Source organism: Nyctibius grandis, chromosome Z, assembly GCF_013368605.1.
Source record: "Nyctibius grandis isolate bNycGra1 chromosome Z, bNycGra1.pri, whole genome shotgun sequence".
Lineage (NCBI taxonomy): Eukaryota > Metazoa > Chordata > Aves > Nyctibiiformes > Nyctibiidae > Nyctibius > Nyctibius grandis.
Genome location: NC_090695.1, coordinates 52,744,455 through 52,762,589, shown reverse-complemented (window position 1 = coordinate 52,762,589; position 18,135 = coordinate 52,744,455).

Below are 18,135 nucleotides of genomic sequence, written 5' to 3'. Positions count from 1 at the left end.
ATGGTGAAGAGGGAAGCTGAAGGACTGGGATTAGGATGTAAGACTTTTCTGAGCTGTGCACTTATTCACTGACCTTTTCCTCCAAAGCTCCACTGTCATTAAAGGACACCCAATTAGAATGTGCAGTGAGGCAAATATATTCTCAGACTCAGAGGACTGTACTTGCTTATGAGCATCATCCTTATATACTGCTCAATATATTTAAAGCAGTGGTGATTAAAGCCACCAAAAATAAAGCTACCATACATTCCACTGTATGATGTTATCTATCGTCAAGTTCGGGGGCCATAGTGAGACATTTCAAACACACAAGAAATTATATATATAGGGAAGTCGTATAGGATTTCACTGAAATTCATGCTTTTATAGGTTTTTGAACCACTCTGCAGAATTTAGTAGGGACCTTCCTCTGCAGAGCGGGGCAGTGGAGGTGGCACTGACATGACATACTGCAGCTGTCCCAGGGAGAGAAATGCTGGCTTTACTGGCATTACTGGCATTGCAGGCTGGCATTACTGAATCTGCCAGAGATGTTTCTGGGCCCAGAAAAAAATGTATATGTGTCCTTTTCCTGCTTGACAGCACAGTGTGCTGAAAGTTTCAGGGCAGCCATGGTTGCGACCAAAAGTGTCACAGAATAGGGGCATACAGAGATGCTCAGCCAGAGGCAGGGTTTGGTGCAGATGAGAGCTAGCTAAGTGAGAGGGGCTCCCAAAGCTGTGGTAACATCTGGCATCGTGGGTACAGGAATAGCTGTTTTCAGACTACAAGAAAACTTGTCAAGGCAGCTTCAGCAACAGAGGACTTACAGGATGGAGGAAGTCTCGGCGCTGCTGAGGACCAGGCTGTACCTGCACCAAGGGCAGGAGGAGGATGTATTCAGCATGATGGAAAGAAAAAGGAACAGGCTGTTGCTTAAACATGCTCTTTTTGTCCCAGACAGCGTGCCAACTAAGTGGCATTGGGTGCTGGCTCAGCTGGCAGGCTGCAGAGCAGGGCAGAGCTTTGGGGGATGCACCTGGGGCTGATGCCAGAGACCCTGCATGGGGTGGAGAATGCACTGTCTTCTTCTCCAGGACCAGGTCCAAGCCCAGAGAGCAGTCCAGCCCTGCCTAAGCAGTAAAAAGTAGGCAATGCAGCTCCTTCATTGTAGGAGTATTTTGGGTAAGAAACAAAAAAAGCCTCACTTTTTTTTTTGGCTTTGGAGAGCAGACTGCGCATGTGAAAGGAGAGTGGGCCTGGGGGTCTCACTTAGGCTCTCTCCTGTGGGCACACAGCACTTCCGGGGAGCGGGTAATCGTAGATCATAGAATCTTTTTGTTTGGAAAGGACTTTTAAGATCATCAAGTCCAACAATTAATCTAGCACTGCCAAGGCCACCACTAAACTATGTCCCTAAGCACCACATCTACACGTCTTTTAAATACCTCCAGGGATGGTGACTCCACCACTTCCCTGGGCAGCCTGTTCCAGTGCTTGATAACCCTTTCCATGAAGAAATTTTTCCTGATATCCAATCTAAATCTCCCCTGGCACAACTTGAGGCTGATTTATCTCATCCTATCAGTTGTTACTTGGGAGAAGAGACCAACACCCACCTTGCTACAACCTCCTTTCAGGTAGTTGTACAGAGTGATAAGGTCTCCCCTCAGCCTCCTTTTCTCCAAACTGAACAACCTTGGTCCTCCAGTATGTGAGCTCAGGAGCACTGGGGAAAGAAGCCCACAGCAGGAAGCAGCAAAAGTGATCATGAAGGCCAATAATTCCTGATTTTTTTACAGGAGGATGCTGCTTTTCAGCAGCTTTCTCCCATTCAGTGAAACAGCCTGCATTACCCTACAGAGTGTAAAAAATATCGAGTACACTGTGGCCTTTAGATCCATTGCACTGAAATTACTCATTATCATTTTATAAAGAGTGTGAACAAAAAGCACTGTATAAAGCTGAAATCCATTCCTTCTAATGCAGCAGATGTGAAAAGGTCTGTACTGGCAAGCCATGGGTGGATTTTTCCGTATGCCTAGTGAAAATAAGTCCTATTACTTTGCACAGGACAGTGGGAAAATTAAGAAAGGGTAACAATTAAATGTCTAGTTCCTGAACCTGCAGCATGTCCTTCAAATGTCCGGAAGCTTCATCCTCAGTGGAAAAACAAGTAGCCAAAGAGGCAGCAACCCAGGGACACGGTCCTGATCGCTCTTACTGAACTGGGTGCTTTTTGCCAGGCAAATAAACATTACTGGAGTCAGCATGACCCCTCGCAAGAATAAACTTTACCCTCATACAGGAAGAGACTGGCAGGTAAAGTTAAATTTTAGATAATCTTTTGATACCTCTCATTCAATAAAACAATTTTCATACACTAAAAATAGAGGGAGAGATGATATTGTGTGCTCATGAAGTATAGAAAACAGGCACCTATTTATTATACTAAATCGCAGTAATTTATTAAACTGAATGCCTTTGACAAAACTTTAATGGATTAAAACCGAGGCAAACTTTCTGACAGCTGCTGCTATCAGTAGCGGCTGAGTCAGCCAATGGCAGTGTGTGGTGCTTTTGAGGGAAGAAAACTTCAATCTGCACTTAAAACAAATCTCAAGAAGGGAAGAGAAAAAAAGCCCTTGTTGATTTTTCACTCTGCACAGCATGTGAATGACTCTCCTGAATAAAACTAGCGGATGTAGTGGGAAAGAGTTCACACCTGCTGCAGAAAGGAACAGAAATTGATACCCAGTGCTCAGTTTATCCAGAGCGCTGAGTGGGTTTAAGTCACTAATAATTACCACTACACACCAAGGAAATAATTGCCCCTGTTAGCACAGGGTTTAGGAGGCTTTTCATTTATACCCTGAAGGATATGACGAGAAAGTTACTTTTTAGGCAGAGCTTTAATGAGGGGTTGGGAGAATCCTTCAGGATTCAGGACCCCCAAAATAACAGAAGGACTAGAGGAAGGCTGGAGGAGAGGAGTTTTCAGACCCACTGCAGCTCTCTGGCAATCTGCTCTGCTCCAGTCCACAATTATGCACAGTAGTGCAACTTTGTCACCCACCATTTTCCACAGTAGTGCAATTTTTTCACCCACCACTTTTCCATTCCCCAGGTCATACAGCATACCAATTGCCTATAGTGGTGACAGCCATAATAAATTTACTGTCACTTTAAAAAAAAAAAGCATCAGAAAAGCGTTGTCAGTAAAAGTCAGGGGAAAAGGCAAGGGGATTTGAAGCCTGAGAGTCTTTTTTAGGTCTCTTTCTCTTCTGCCCTGCCCCTCTCCTGACATCACTTTCTAGACATGTTTACACGTATTCAAAAATACGCATACTTCTTTTCTGTCTGTTATCAGATGTTTCGACAACCCTGCTAACAGTGTCAGCCCTGCAGGGCTACTTTGGATGAGACAATGACGGAACTGGACTCCTGGTACAAACTGGCGCAGTTCTGTTGAAATCAATGGACCCATCTCAGTTCAGACCTGCTGAGCCTTTCTTTCCCCTGGAACTGACCCTGTAGTTTCATACCTCCCAAAGCCAGCAAAAGCAGAGCAGTTTTCTGGCCTGCCCGGGGAGACCCTTCAAGCAGAGGCACAATAAAAGAGGTGGCTCCTCCACTTAACAATTAACCACTGAGAACATCGCTTTTGGTGCTGGTGTTGCTGCCTGCTTGTACATTGCCCTTGTGCAAGGGGGGCCCCGAGGCTGTTTCTCCTGAGGGGCTCTTGAAGCTTAATGACTTCATGTTTGCATTTTGGCAGCAGTAACAAACCTTAATCCCAGGGGGATTAAGTCCCCCAGGCGCTGCACAAACATGGTCTGAGGACTCAAGTTGCAGAATATCTTCTCTGTCATACCCACAGCTCTGCAAAAATTACCCAGTCTTCACTGACAAGCAATCCTCTTAGCTGTCAAACTCTGCCTCACGTGTTCAGCACTCAAAATTTAAAATCTTAAATAAAAGGGATATTTTGGGAAGCTAAATGTATTCTAGGGGTGAGAAAAGCTATTTATACATATCTAATTATTCACACTTGAAAGTAATAATAGCATTACTCGGATTATGCGATGTTATTAATATTATGCAAAATACTAGATAGCAGTTGTGACATTATCTTTTCTTTTTTATCGCTAGGCCAGAATTTCACCAAACAATAATTTGTCATGTAAACTCTTTTCTTTCAGTTTTCTTTCTTTTTTTTTTTTTCATTTTACCTCTCTTATGTAAAGGCAGAAATCCTGGCAGGAATTGAGATGCCAGGTGAGGACCCCATGCTGGCTGGAGAACACCAAGCATGGTGGCTGGTGTTTTCTCAGAGATGTTAATTTGCACGTGCCATTGCTCAGCGCTGACCCCCCCAAAAAGGGCAGCGCATGCACTGTCACCTTCATTATTAAGGGCTCAACCAGTTTAGCTGCAGAGGGGGTAGTGGTGCGCTGGAGACCTGCTGCGCTGGGAGAAGGCTGCCAGCTGACACGGCCAGCGGCTCCCAGGGCACACCGGCTGCAGACTGCTGGGCGTACTGGAGATGCCAGTAAGTCCCCCAGTGGGCAGGGTGCCAGTGCCCTTCCTTGAAAGGCAGAGCGGCTGTCTGGGGCTGTCACACAAGCAGAAGTTTTATTCCTTGCCTGTCGAGATGCCTTAGGCTAAGGGCTGAGGCAGTCGGATGGGGGTGCCACCCTGCAAACGTACCCTGTGGGGGGGTACATTCAGCTACCTGCTCCTGTTTTTTTTTTGGGCAAGTTGGAGGAGGAGGACACAGACACAAATTCTGGTGGCCACAGGCACCTGCCACTCAGGTGGTGAGATGTCCTATGCCTGGGGAGAAGGTGCCTGTCTCAGGCAGGGATCCCCCCATCCCATGGGCACCCACCAGGGCTGGTACTGGGGGCTGCATGCACAAACAGCTGAATGGGAGCCTGGGACAACATTTCCTCTGGTCCTCAGATTCCAGCCTTTGAAACACCAGATCATGTCAATCCTCCATGTCACACCACAGCGTACATGTGCCAGCACTGTCTGGGAAGCTTCCACCAGGTTTAATAACAGTGGACTTTGATTTTCATGGTGTTTAGTTTAGCATTCAGCCCTCTGTTCTGCAAAAAATCTCTCTCTTCTTTCTCAGAAATCATATTTGTTAGTTTAAATAGGTATTTATGACTTTGACCAAAGATTTTAGTTGTATTGGCAAAGATACATTTGCCCCACTTAGTGGGGTGGATCCCATCTCTCACAAGCAGATGCTGGCTTCCAAGCAGGGTCCCATGGTCCAAAACCAAACCCTGTTGATGATACCAGCTCCGCAAACAGTTGTTGACAGGCTACTGCCCTGGACCCCGTCACACCCTCTGCCCTCTCTGACAGGGCTGAGAACTCCACCTGGTCCCCCAAGCCTCTGACTGTGACCCCCAGAGCTCTGTAGTGATCTTTGATACTCTCCAGGTTGCCCCAGCAGTATCATTGGTGCTCACATGTAAGAACATCAAGGGGTACTAGTTCTCAGCGTTCTCCCCAAAACATCCCAGATCCAGGCCCCAGCAAGCAGCAAACTTCTGTAGACAACAGGTCAGGTTGGTAGGTGAGTGTCTCTGTCCGCTGCAGCAGGGAATCACCCACTGCTGTCACTCACTGCTTCCTCATGGTGGTCTTGCATGGTTCAGGGTCAGCTGGCCCAGATGCTTCTCTTGAAAGCATACCCAGCTCCTCCTCAGCCTTGAGGGCAGTAAACCTATGTCATAGTTACAGGCCTTCAGATAGAGCAGGAGCCTTCCTCTTGGTGTCAGAAGTTACCAGCTTCCATCCTTTGCTCTCCCCAGAGGTAGCACTTGCCATTCTGCTGGGAACAGACTCTGCCTGCATCTCCACTGCAGCTGGGGATTGGGGCTCTTGAAGCTGTTGCATGTCTGCGAAGATCCTGTCTATCTCTCTCAGTTCTACTATGTATTAATTTTAATTATTTTTTTTTTTTAATATGTGGGAGATGTTCTTGCCTTCTGCTGTGATTTCTTTATTACAAAGAGAGTGACGAGGCAATTACCTTGGGTTCCTGCATGGTAGGAGAGCTCGCATAAGCAGAAATCCCTTATTCATCATAATCTTCCATCAACCTGAGCAACAGGCACTGGAAGCATATTGGAATAAAGTTGTCTTTGTCTAGCTAGCATGTGGTTTTAGGGGAAAATTTATTTGCCCACAGAGAAAACAAAAGTTCAACATACTATTTCAAGTTGGTTGGAACCATGGTTAAGCTCAAGATAGGGCTGGTAGTTTCAATGGAAAAAAATGTAGCTGAAGAAAATATCGTCGTCAGACAAACCAAATGCTCCCATTTGGCCTGAGTGTCCTTTTGGTGTGCAGCAGATGAAAGGGAGGAGAGAGGTGGTACGTGATAGGAAATAAATTTACTAGGACTTTGGAAACCAAGGCAGAATGGTAGGATGGAGGACACAAAACAGATTTTCTGTGAGGTATTTGGGAGTACTCCTAATGTGAAATGTTCATCTCTCTACCAAAAAAATATTATGTAGATGACTGTTGAAGCTAAATATTTTCTCACCAGCATTAATGCCCAACCCTGTGCTAATTCTCTGCAGAAAGTATACCGCAAATATGCCCAGGAAACTCTCCCTGGCTCCCTTACCATGGCTGAAAGACTGATCAGGATAACCTGTGCCTCACCATGGCTCACAAAGAGCACGCAAGAAAAGAGTGGTTGTATTTTCTTTACAGGACAGTGTAGGGACGCCAACAGATTTTTGGCTCTTTGAGAACAAACCTAAAACAAAATTGTGGACTGATTGAAATGACGGTTTGGGCAGGGTGAAGGACACACAAGGACACAAGTCAGGAGCTGATTGTTGGGTCCTGTATCCGTGTTGCTCCAAGCAGATGAAGTATGTTGGGTATGTTTGTTAGTTGCACAAGAAAGTTTGCTCCTTTTCAAAAGACAAGGAATGATTGCAAGAGCTGCATACTTAACTCTGTGGCACTGATCCTGCTACCTGAAAAAGATCAGCTAGTTGCACCTAAGAATTAATTGAACAAAATCAAATGAACTGGAAAGCATGCAAATGCTTTATAGCAAAGGGAGAAAACTATCTGGACTCACCTGATTATCATCTCAGGCACTGCATGTTCAGGAATACATTACGAGCTATCTGCCTGGCAAGCAAAATAGCTGGGTAGCCTCAGATAACCCTGCAGGGCATGCCAGCCTGTGGCTGGAAGAGAGCTCAACCCCGCTTAAAGGTCCATAGGGTCCTTGTTGTCTCAGGTTTTGCCCAGGTGGCTAATAAAGTTCTGCACATCGTGTGGCTGCAAATGCACAGGGCTCCAGCGTGGCCTTCACCCCGGGTGCTGTGCAGCTGGGGAACAGGACATCTGTGCCTGTGCTGCCTTGGTGGCAGTATGGCTCCGGCTTTATTCAGAGTTATTTGTATGTGCCATTTGATGTCTGTGTGACCGGCTGTATTATATGCACTATGACTGGCCTACGAGGGGTAGAGCCTGCATGGGTCTGATCTACCGGGTGAGAAGAGACCTTGTGGTACTCCTGCAATATGTGCAGTTTTCCTGTGTTTCTGCTGGGTGATGAGAATGGACCATCGTACCTGAACATTGGTGCAAGGTGTACAACACTTTCAACATCTAAAATGTTTCCTTTCATCATGACCAGACTTTGCCAGCAAGCCTGCCTGTGTCTCGATCACAGACGGTAGTACACATGTAAAGATATACCACCTCCTTACTAGTCTTGCACAGCAACAGTCCCTCCTGCCAGTGTGAGGGACTAGTCTGGAGCAGCAAGGGATGAAACCATGGCATGTATTTTCCCCACGGCACTGCTGGAGCCTCACTGCAAACCCCACACCTCTGCCTTGGGATGTCTTGCTTGCACAACATGGGCTTTGAGCAGTGGTTTGAGTTGGAGCTCCCTTGTTTTGGGGACAGAACTGGAGAGCTACATGGTTAAAGGAATATTTGTTAAGAGACTGTAACCCCCAAGTGATCGCAAAGGACTATCAAGAGAAAGACATTGCCTGTGTCCTCCACAGCCTAATCCCAAGGCTTCGCCGCATACTACACAGGCCCTTTCCTTTTCCTCTCGGTTCTAGGCAGAGAGCTCAGAGGTATATAAAATGCCGTGGAGTCATGATCCTTCAGTGACAGCTTTACCTGGAATTCACATGAGGATAGACTATAAAATAAGTATTTCAAAGACTTTACCTGCATAAGGTGCCAAGGGAGTCTGATGGAATTAGTGAGTCCAACACAACTTCTCTCTCTATCTTGGCGAGGATTTTAGATCCTTAGCACCAAATTTGTCCATCCAGAGTTGCCATACCATCCAAAAATCACACATACTTATGAAGACACAATGCTGTCCATAAGAAGGAGGAGGTCTGTTCAAGGAACAAACCTCTCTGAGCTCTATTCTACAGCCTCCCAGGACTCAGTGACAACTGAGAATGAAAAAATAACCAATTACAAAAAGTAATCTAATCCTCTCACCCTTGAGACTGCTGTTACTTTACGTTTCCTCATTTTGATCTTCCATCGCCCACTTTCAAACACACTGCCACCTCTCACCTTGTTACTACATCAGCATGGGCAGTGCCTGCTTTGCAAAGCTGGCACAAAGGGTTCAAGACCCAACCATCCTGACAGCTGTGTTTGCAGTTTTGCCTGACCGGCACAGCAAGCACCCACTGCCATCCCACTGATCGGTATGACAACCAGAACTTTTATCATGCCAGGGACAGAGAACTGCTCATCTTAAAGCAGCCAGTTTGCAGCAAGCTGCTCTGCCTACTGCTGTGAGGAGCGATGTGCCTCGGAGGGCAGGAACGTGTTGGACTAGTGCGAACCCACACCTGCCATGGCGTAATCTCTGTTCCTCTTCATCGATCCACTACTGTCACTTCTGGCTTGTGATAGCTGGAAATTGGATCTCCTGTTATCTTTAATACAGATTCTCTTGCTCTTCTACCAGAGAGTCAAAGAGAGGATGTCTCAAATAAAGGACATGGGATCAGCCTGTCTCCTAACGAACAGGTGCCAGCGTTGGGTAACAACTTGGAAGTGAAACCTTTCCTTTCAGCTGCAATGTGTGTGGGTAAGCCTCTGTCCACAATGATTACCTTACAGAAGATATCACGAGGCACAATTCATTGAGTGGGTTCATTTTATTTTGCTCGACAGTATCTCTCTTCTTTTGTTAAAATTACAGAATACATCCTCTGCTTCTCCTCCACTTGAAATGCCTTGATGTGACATCTTCTGTTGTCATTCTAGTGACTAAAATACTTGGTAATCCCTTGCCACTGCTCCAGAGAAAGGCAGGTGGCATTGTCTAGTGCTTTCACAGCACATGCTTATATTTTCAAAGCACAGAAATACACCAATGTCAGGTATCAAAATGCTGGTAAGATTAACATTTTGTTGCCTGTCTGATGAAGGTTTTGAGTCCCTGCAGCATCAGTAGGATATGGAGGTTCTTTGAAACTTGTTCATAGGTTTTGTTCTTAAATTTGATTAAAAAAGCAACACTCTTCTATTAACGGCTGGAATAATTGTGGTTAATGTACTTTTCTGTAGGCCCTTCAAATTTGTTAAACATGACTTTTAAGCAGATTTGTGGAAAACTCTAGGAAAGACCTGTCTTGATGCCTGTCAGGATTGGTAGTCTCACTTGGCATCTGCCATCCAAAGCAAGTACTGTCTTTGCATTGTTAGGCATGTGTGCTTTAAACACAGTTCTGAAGGTGTGGCAAATCGCATATTTCCCTCCCATCCAGTCCTGGCTTCGTGCCCACCACATAACTCTGCATCATGGGCTTTCATCTGAGAGGTTGTATGGGAGATGCTGGCCACTTCACTATCCCTTGAGACTTCCCATGAAGATGGAGATGAACCATCACTTTTATCTGTAATCCTGGTCTGAAGGATTACATTCTGCTTGCCTAAATCCTGCCCTCCACAGTTTTAATTAGATATGATTTCCCTCCTCCTGCCCCAGTAGTTAAGCTAGGTTTACTGTCCACAGTGATGCAGTTGCAGCATTTCACATCAGAGGTGATCACAGATACTGTGGTGGGCACAGCAGCTCCTCTGAGGTACTCACTTGCACATGTGTGTATGCTTGCTGCCCACTCGGGTGTATGGCATCACGATACACTCACGTGCTTATAGAGGCAGAGCTTGACCTCCACTCTGGTGGTAGCTTCTGGTGCAGATGAGTAACATATATGCCTAGCTGAACTCTGGAGGCCATCTTTTGTCTTAGTCAGATCTCATAAATCTAACATAATACCAGCTCTGGCATCACAAAGGCATCTGTTTTCCTGGGCCTTCAACACAGTGGCCTTTGTAGTTGCATTCCCAGTATTATAATTAACACACCTATAGTCACATACAGGCTGTGCTTGGCATTGTGCACCTCACAGCTACTAAGAGCTATTTCTTTGGCATGGCTTTTTGTGAGGTTATGTTGGTTCTTAGCTAGGGAATTAACCTAGGGCTGCCTAAAATTGTACTGATGTCAAGACAATCTGTTCCTGTCTTTGAACACCTTCAGACACACTTTTTAACTTACTTGAAAGCACAGTGGTTTCTTTCCCCATTATGCCATGAGGAAAGTGTTTTTTTGGGAGCTGGAGAACAGCAAAGACTGCTAGGAGGAGGCTTTAAGGGTGTCGACATTTTTGTTAAATGCAGCTTGCTATTGGGATGATACAGGTGGGAAGTTACTGATACAGTCTTCCATTTTGGTATTTCACTTACCGCCCAGAGAGCAGTGGTTTCATGCAACTATTTACTACAACAGAGAACCAAGCAGATTAAACTAACACCTTACATCAACAAGGGACTAACTTTCCTTACCCTGAAGAATTTTACTCTCTTGCATTTCCTTTTTAGTATTGAGCATTAGAAGCTCACAGAGACTCTTTTCTGCCAAAAGAGGGAGGACAGATCTCTTTTATGAAGAGGCTGCAGTTCATTATTTCGTTGAGGGTACAGACCTCCTGTTATTCAAAGGAAAAGTACTCATCAATAATCAGAGTTTATTTTTTCTATGAATATACTTACCAGTGCTGGCAGAAAGCCAGTCTCCTCCAAGACAACTTGAAGTCAGCTCCTTCACATGGAGAAGTGACACTTTACTGTGTGACTAATTAATTTCCTAATTAGCAGCTGGCAATCTGTTATTATTTTTAATTAACTGATCCACCTAGGCTCGTTCTAAAACAAGCAACTGTTTATCATTAATATAAAAGTTAGATCCTGATACTTATACATGAAACCCAGCTAATATAAAAGGCAAGCCTACAAGAGCTGCACAAAGCCTGTGCACGACTGACTCTCTATGTTTGTGTGCAAGGCTTTGTGTGGAAATGCCTTCATACTGATGTAACCCCAACCTGCACACATCCCTGATTCCTATGTGCGTTTTTCAGTATGGCTTTCAGCTCATGTCTTTTCTGAATGTTTCTTGCAGGTGGTTCAGTATCTCTTCCAACTCAAACTATTCTGTGATTCTGTGATTCTATGTAGGTATAAATCAAGCTATGGGTGTACTTTTGCCCAGGAATGCCTGTATGTTCTCCTTATCTGTTTATTAAATGGAAAACACTCTAAGGCAAGTTTTGCTTTATGGCACGTGAACAATAGTCTTTGTAAACAAGTACGGTCTGATTTGAAAGAAGACTGAGGAGCTTGGTTGAACTCAATTGGCTGATCCCAACAGGTTCTGCTTATGCAGCTGTGGCTTTTTACAAACTTTCTGCGTCATGTAAGTACCATATAAATATAACTTACTGAGAAGTACGAGGGGCCGTAAGTCCTGGAGCAACTGAAGAGATATTAATAGAAAAGTGGTCTACAGCAGCCCAAGCTATATTAGACCAGGTCCATGTCCGCCTGAAGCCTGGCAAGTGGAAACTCTCTGGGAGATTTATTCCTATGGGGGGAAGGGCAGTGGGAGGAGGGGTGGGACTGGGTCGCTTATCAGACAGAAAATAAATTCTTGAGAAGCAGCCATAGGAGACTGGAAAACTAGACCCACACACCAGTCCTGTCCACAATTTTCTTTTGTTTCCTCTGGCCTTTCGCAGTGCAGATGCTTCCCGAGGCCAAGGCAGGGGGGACTCGGTCTGTACCACCTCGGGAGGGATGCACTCGTCACCCGCAGAGTGCTCACCAGGGCCGGGAGGCTGGGGAGTCTCCTCCAGAGCCCAGAGACCAGCCAGAGGAGAGGGATGGCGGGTGTCAAATGGAGACATCTCTTTTCCCGCTAACCTCTGCCAGCCTGCCCACCCTCGTCCGTCCCCCGCCTGCTCGCCCCATCTGACATACAGACCCCAGTCCACTGGCTGGGCAATGTGCCACCAGTTATTTGTTTGGGTCCCAACTGGGTCCTGAAAAGGCATGGAGCTTCCCAGTGCCAGTGGGGTGTAAAGCAGCCTCAAAAAGCTACAAAAGCAGCTAGTGCTGGCTTGGAGAGTGGGAAGCAGGAGCAATTAATTGTGGGCTAAAAGTTGCTGGTTTTACACAGGTTTTTTTTATCCTGAGAAGTTGCAGCTGGAGGGCCAGGAGGCACCCCCCAAGCAAGGTCTGCTTAGGAAACTCACCATGAGCAGTGGTTTGAGCCCACCATATACAGACCTAGGTCCAAGTTGAGACATACGGATGGTCTGACCTAAACCTCTGGATGCTTTCCATCTGCATCAGACAGGCAGAATGCTGGGCAATGCTGGGGCACAGTGGTCCAGCATGGAAAGGTCAGACTTAAGTAATGCCAGGCTGACCTTTCTGCAGGGACAGCTTCACAGGAGGAATTAATTAACCTTGGTGGTACCGGTGGTCTTCCCACTGGCTAATGGTGCAGCTGCAAGGCCATGCCTGGAGAAGAGGTGGCAGGCAAGGCTGAGCCCATGCCAGTGTGCTCACCATCCCTGCGTGGGGAAAGAGCTCTTCTTGCCTCTCCCACCTCCCCGGGAAATGCTGCATAAGGGGTTTTACGTCTACCCAAAGCGCTTTGTGAGATATGAGCAGCTCATTATCTTTAATGGCTCTGACATCATTATCAGGCAAGGATTTACTGAAAGGATAATGCGTGGTTGTTTGCCACTGCCTTTAGCACTAACCCCGTGGTGTGTGCACACCCAGTCACATAACGCAATTGATTGCATGGCCTCCATCTTCACCTTAGGGCTACAGTCCACATTTTTAAATCACCTGCTGCTTTAGTGTCTGGAACTTGTACTGGAAACATCACTTGCTCTTCAAGCATCTTCTTCTTAGTGGGTGTTATGGAAATACCAGATTCTTTAGTGGCTGAGAAAAGCGGAGAATTTTCTTCTTTCTCCTACCAGAAATACCAGAAGACACTGAAATTTTTGGTGGATCAGTAGATGCAAGAATATTTTTTCTGTTTTTTTTTTGTTTGTTTATTTTTAAACTAATGTCCCTAAACTTCCAGCTTAAACTAATTTTCAACCTATTTAATTTTTTTATTAATAAAATAAAATATTCCCAAGTCTGTTTACTGTAATCAAAATCAGAATACACATTGGCATTTGGGTGGTACTTTTAATCTGTTTCTCTGCTTATATAATGACACACATCCCTGTTCAATTAGGTGACTCATCATACACTTCATCAGCAGTGCGCTCTGAAAAACAGACCAAAATGCATTCCTAACAATTAAATACTTCTTTAAAAAGTTATACTTAATCCAGATGGATAGAAAGAAACAAGGTTAAGCCCCATTTATGTAATTTAAAATGATAGCGTGGTCTATTTCATCGCAGCACTCATTTTAAAAATGGCAGCATGGCTTGTGATTCATACCCGTACCCTCCGTCACATAATCACATGTTTAATTCCATTTAGCCACCTACATACATCGGCTTGCTTTTCACCTTTATTGTTTGCTCTTTCATGCTTCACCCAGGCTAATGTGGTCCCAGAGCTCTTCTAAAGTAGCAACAAAGACATGTTTGATTGATTTATTTATTTATAAATGGCATTTATAGGCTGCCAGTTGTTTTTGAAGTTTGATGCACAGTTAGACTACTAATATATAGCCAGAAAAATCTTCCTCCGCTAAAAGCGCAGCAGATATGTTTAAGAGGAGGGATGCGTTTCACAGGAGCCGCACGGGAAGCAACACGGAAGAGATTTGGATGCACTCACTGCTCAGTCCTCTCCCAGTGCACGGGGACCTGCAGCCACAGCCAGGTCATACACGTGGCAAATCTCAGGACAGCAGCTCCGTCTCACAACCAGCCGAGTTACCATCAGACTGCTCAGTTAGGTTGGCTGTCCTGTGCAAGCGGGATTCAGAAGATGTTTTATGGGAATACTCTTCCATGAAAGAATGAGGACTGCGTGCAGACCAGGCACCATGAGAAGGTTGTTATCCAAAACCAGGAGATCAGATCTTGTCATTATCAATTTCAGCCCCTCCAACACCTCAAGACAAACCATGTAGGCCTTGGAGATCTAGACTTGGGCTTTAGTTTTAAACAGCGTGAGAAATCAGAGCATTTGGCTGATACTGCCATGTTGCTCCCAAGAGCTGAAGTCAGAGGGTGCTGAACAGTGCACCATCCAGCGACCATGGGTTTATTTCCAGGTGTGAGACATTGCAAGCGTCAAGCCCGTGGGACACAAAAGCATGGACCTTTGTGGCATAGTTGTGTACCTAGTGGGAAGGGAGCCAGCTTTCAGTTTGCTGTAACATGAAAAGAAGTGCTTCTCCAACTGTGAGACTTATGTGTCTAGTATGTGTAAGGAACTGAGATGGACAATGTGTGGTGTCAGTTAGAGATTTGCCCAAAGAAGGGTGGGGTAAAAGTCAGATCCAGCCATAAGGATTTGATCTACAAGATGAAAAGCATTACAGAGCTGTAGAAGTTCAACAGGCAGTTCCTGGATATAACTAAGGTATTTATGTAAATATAATAGCTCATCCTTATTTTTAAGCAGTTGATGAAGAAGCAACCATTCAATACTATTAAGAATTCAGAGGATGAATAACATTAGGGTTAATCTTGTGTGGAGGAAGGTGTCAAAATGTTAACAAATATAAAAATTATAGATATCAGAGCAGCTCAGGAGATCTGCAGAATGGATTCAGCAATCCTGTCTAGGCTGCTCTGCCACTGAGATAATGCTGGAGATTTCTCCCCACTAATAGACAGATCCTATCTGAGTGACTTACTTGTTTATGCCTTGTCTAATGAATTGACATGTTATTCAGATTAAAGATGTAGGAATTAATTGTATTCTTCTCTGGGTGCATTCATTAAAGCTGATTTAACCCGTGGGTTGCTCTTGAGTAGTGTCTTTGGTTTATTGCTATCCCTTTTCCCATGGCATTGCTTCCCCAAGGCTCTCTGTGGCTTGTGCTCAGGTACTGCCAGCTTGAAACCCATACAGTGAAGAAGGAATGAATGGCAGTGAGCCAACAGCACCAGCTGAGCATCACTCTTCAGGTGAACAAATGCACAGAGTTCCCAAACTTTCACTGATGCACCAATATTGGTGTTAGGAAGAAAGGATTGTCAAAAAGCAAATAATAGAGTTCAAATTAGTGAAGCCGATAAACTTATCACACGTATTCACAAGCATTAGTGACTTACCATGCTGTCACATCCTAGAGATTTGTGCAGCCATCTATTAATAAGGATTATTAGAGTCAGAGCTGAACCTCTAGTTATCATTCATATACAAATTCTAAGAGTAGAAATATCATAGCATTAAAGGACTGCCTAATCTCCAGAGCTTTATTCTAAGCAGTCAAACGTTAACCTCACCTCTAACTTACTCTCTTTTGGCTATACCATGTAAATAGATTAAACTTAGTTAAAGCCCAAATATGTCTTTTCCTGTGAACCACAGAAAGTTAGATCAAAACATTCAGTTGTAACATTCTTAACATTTATATTTTCCATAACATGAGAGAAATAAAGTGAACCTCAGCAAACATATCCAATAATTCAAACTTATAGAGCTTCTTGGGGAGTAACTTTTAGCAAACAAGAGTAGCTGACAAATTTTCCCCGAACTGGCTGCAGTGAGGTTTATTCCTATTAAAATACATCAAGCAAAACTGATCAAATCAGGCTGTTTGCTAGATTCGTGACTGATGGAAATATTTTCTGTTCTTACCCAGAGTAATTCTGCAAATTTCACTATGAGTGAAACTAAATTGTGCATCAGTGGAGGCGGTAGGAAAGCTAAAGGTCAGTGTTTAAATTCAGCAGCTCCCTAATCTATAGTGCATCTAGAAATCAGCCCACCTTGCAACCGATATATGTCAGCAGACGAAAGGAAACAAAACTGCACGAAGCAGAACATCTGCATTAAAAGACCACCTGAGAAGTGCCCCGCATGAGCATCACAGCCAGGCTGAACCAGAACCTGACAGCTGGAGAGGGTGTCTTGCCAGGTGGAAGGACTCTTCACCCTTATTTCATCCCATTTCTTGCAAGTCATCGTTGTGCTCAGGGGAGGATCTGTGTAACAGGAAACTTCCAGATCTTACTGGATGCTTGTATATTAGCGCTGGTTGGATGAAACTCTGCACACTGGTGCAAACTGTGCAAAGTCAGTAAGGACTGCAATATTTTCCTCGAGATACAAAGGGATGTTTATAGGAGATGTTTACTCACTGGAGTTTAATTATAAAACTAGACTAAGGGAATAGCACAAAAAGTTAGAGTGCTGGCACAGTTAGTCATCAGATGTAGTTTTGAGCATGAGAGTGGATGGCAGGACAGGAAGCATTACCTCCTGCTTTCTGCAGAGTATGCCTTCGGTGGTGCAGAAGGTAGTGAAATCACTGATCAGAGAAAGAGGGAGGAATGCTGAAGTTAAGTTAACATAGATACACTAAGCAGAAATATTATTCTAATGAATTAGTTTAAAAAAGAAACAACTACTTCAAAAAGAAAGAACTAAGAGATTTCCATTGTATGAGCTTTAGGACAGGTTTTGACACAACAGCGACAGACAGAGGATCAATTTAATAAGCTCAGTGCAATGGGATAAAGACAACAGCAGATATTTAAAACTCAAACAGTAAGTGTCACAACTGAGAAGAATGTGAGACCTGGAAGAGCTTTCATTGCTGCACTGCCATGCTTGTCAGTATTAACAGCCAACCAACCAGACTGAACAAGAATAGAGCTGATGTACCAAAACAGTGAGAGAAAGGTGCTAGAGCTTCTGAAGGAAGAAACCCCATGGGGATGCTGTGTGGAGGACTCTGTAGCAGAGAGTAGTGCCATGTCACCAAAAAAAAATACAATAATTAGAGGAACTGAGGAGAGTCAGAGAAGCCTGAGGCCAACAGCTTCCTGCATCTTGGCCAACAGCATGAGGCCAACAGCATCCTAGCTTGTATCAGAAATAGTGTGGCCAGCAGGACTAGGGAAGAGATTGTCCCCCTGTACTGGGCACTGGTGAGGCTGCACCTCATATACTGTGTTCAGTTTTGGGCCCCTCACTACAAGAAAGACATTGAGGTGCTGGAGCGAGTCCAAAGAAGGTCAACGAAGCTGGTGAAGTGTCTAGAGCACAAGTCCCTTGCCCAGGGAAGTGGTTGAGTCACCATCCCTGGAGGTGTTTAAAAGACATGTAGATGTGATGCTTAGGGATATGGTTTAGTGGTGGACTGGGCAGTGCTAGGTTAACGGTTGGACTCAATGATCTTAAAGGTCCTTTCCAACCAAAACGATTCTATGATTCTAAGAATAAATCTACACTATGCACAGGTCAGAGAAGCTGGTAAGTAGCTGAGAGATATAAGAAAAGTTTGAGCATTGCAATTCTAACAGTGTGACATAGTTAAGAAAGGCCAGATATTTAAAAGAGAAATGGAAATACACCATCCAGAAGTATGTGTCGTGGTTTAACTCCAGCCATCAGCTCAGCCCCACACAGCCGCTTGCTCACTCCCCCCTGATGGGATGGGGGAGAGAACTGGAAGCGTAAAAGTGAGAAAACTCATGGGCTGAGATAAAGACAGTTTAATAGGTAAAGCAAAAGCTGCGCACACAATCAAAGCAACACAAGAAATTCCTTCACTGCTTCCCACGGGCAGGCAGGTGTTCAGCCTTCTCCAGGAAA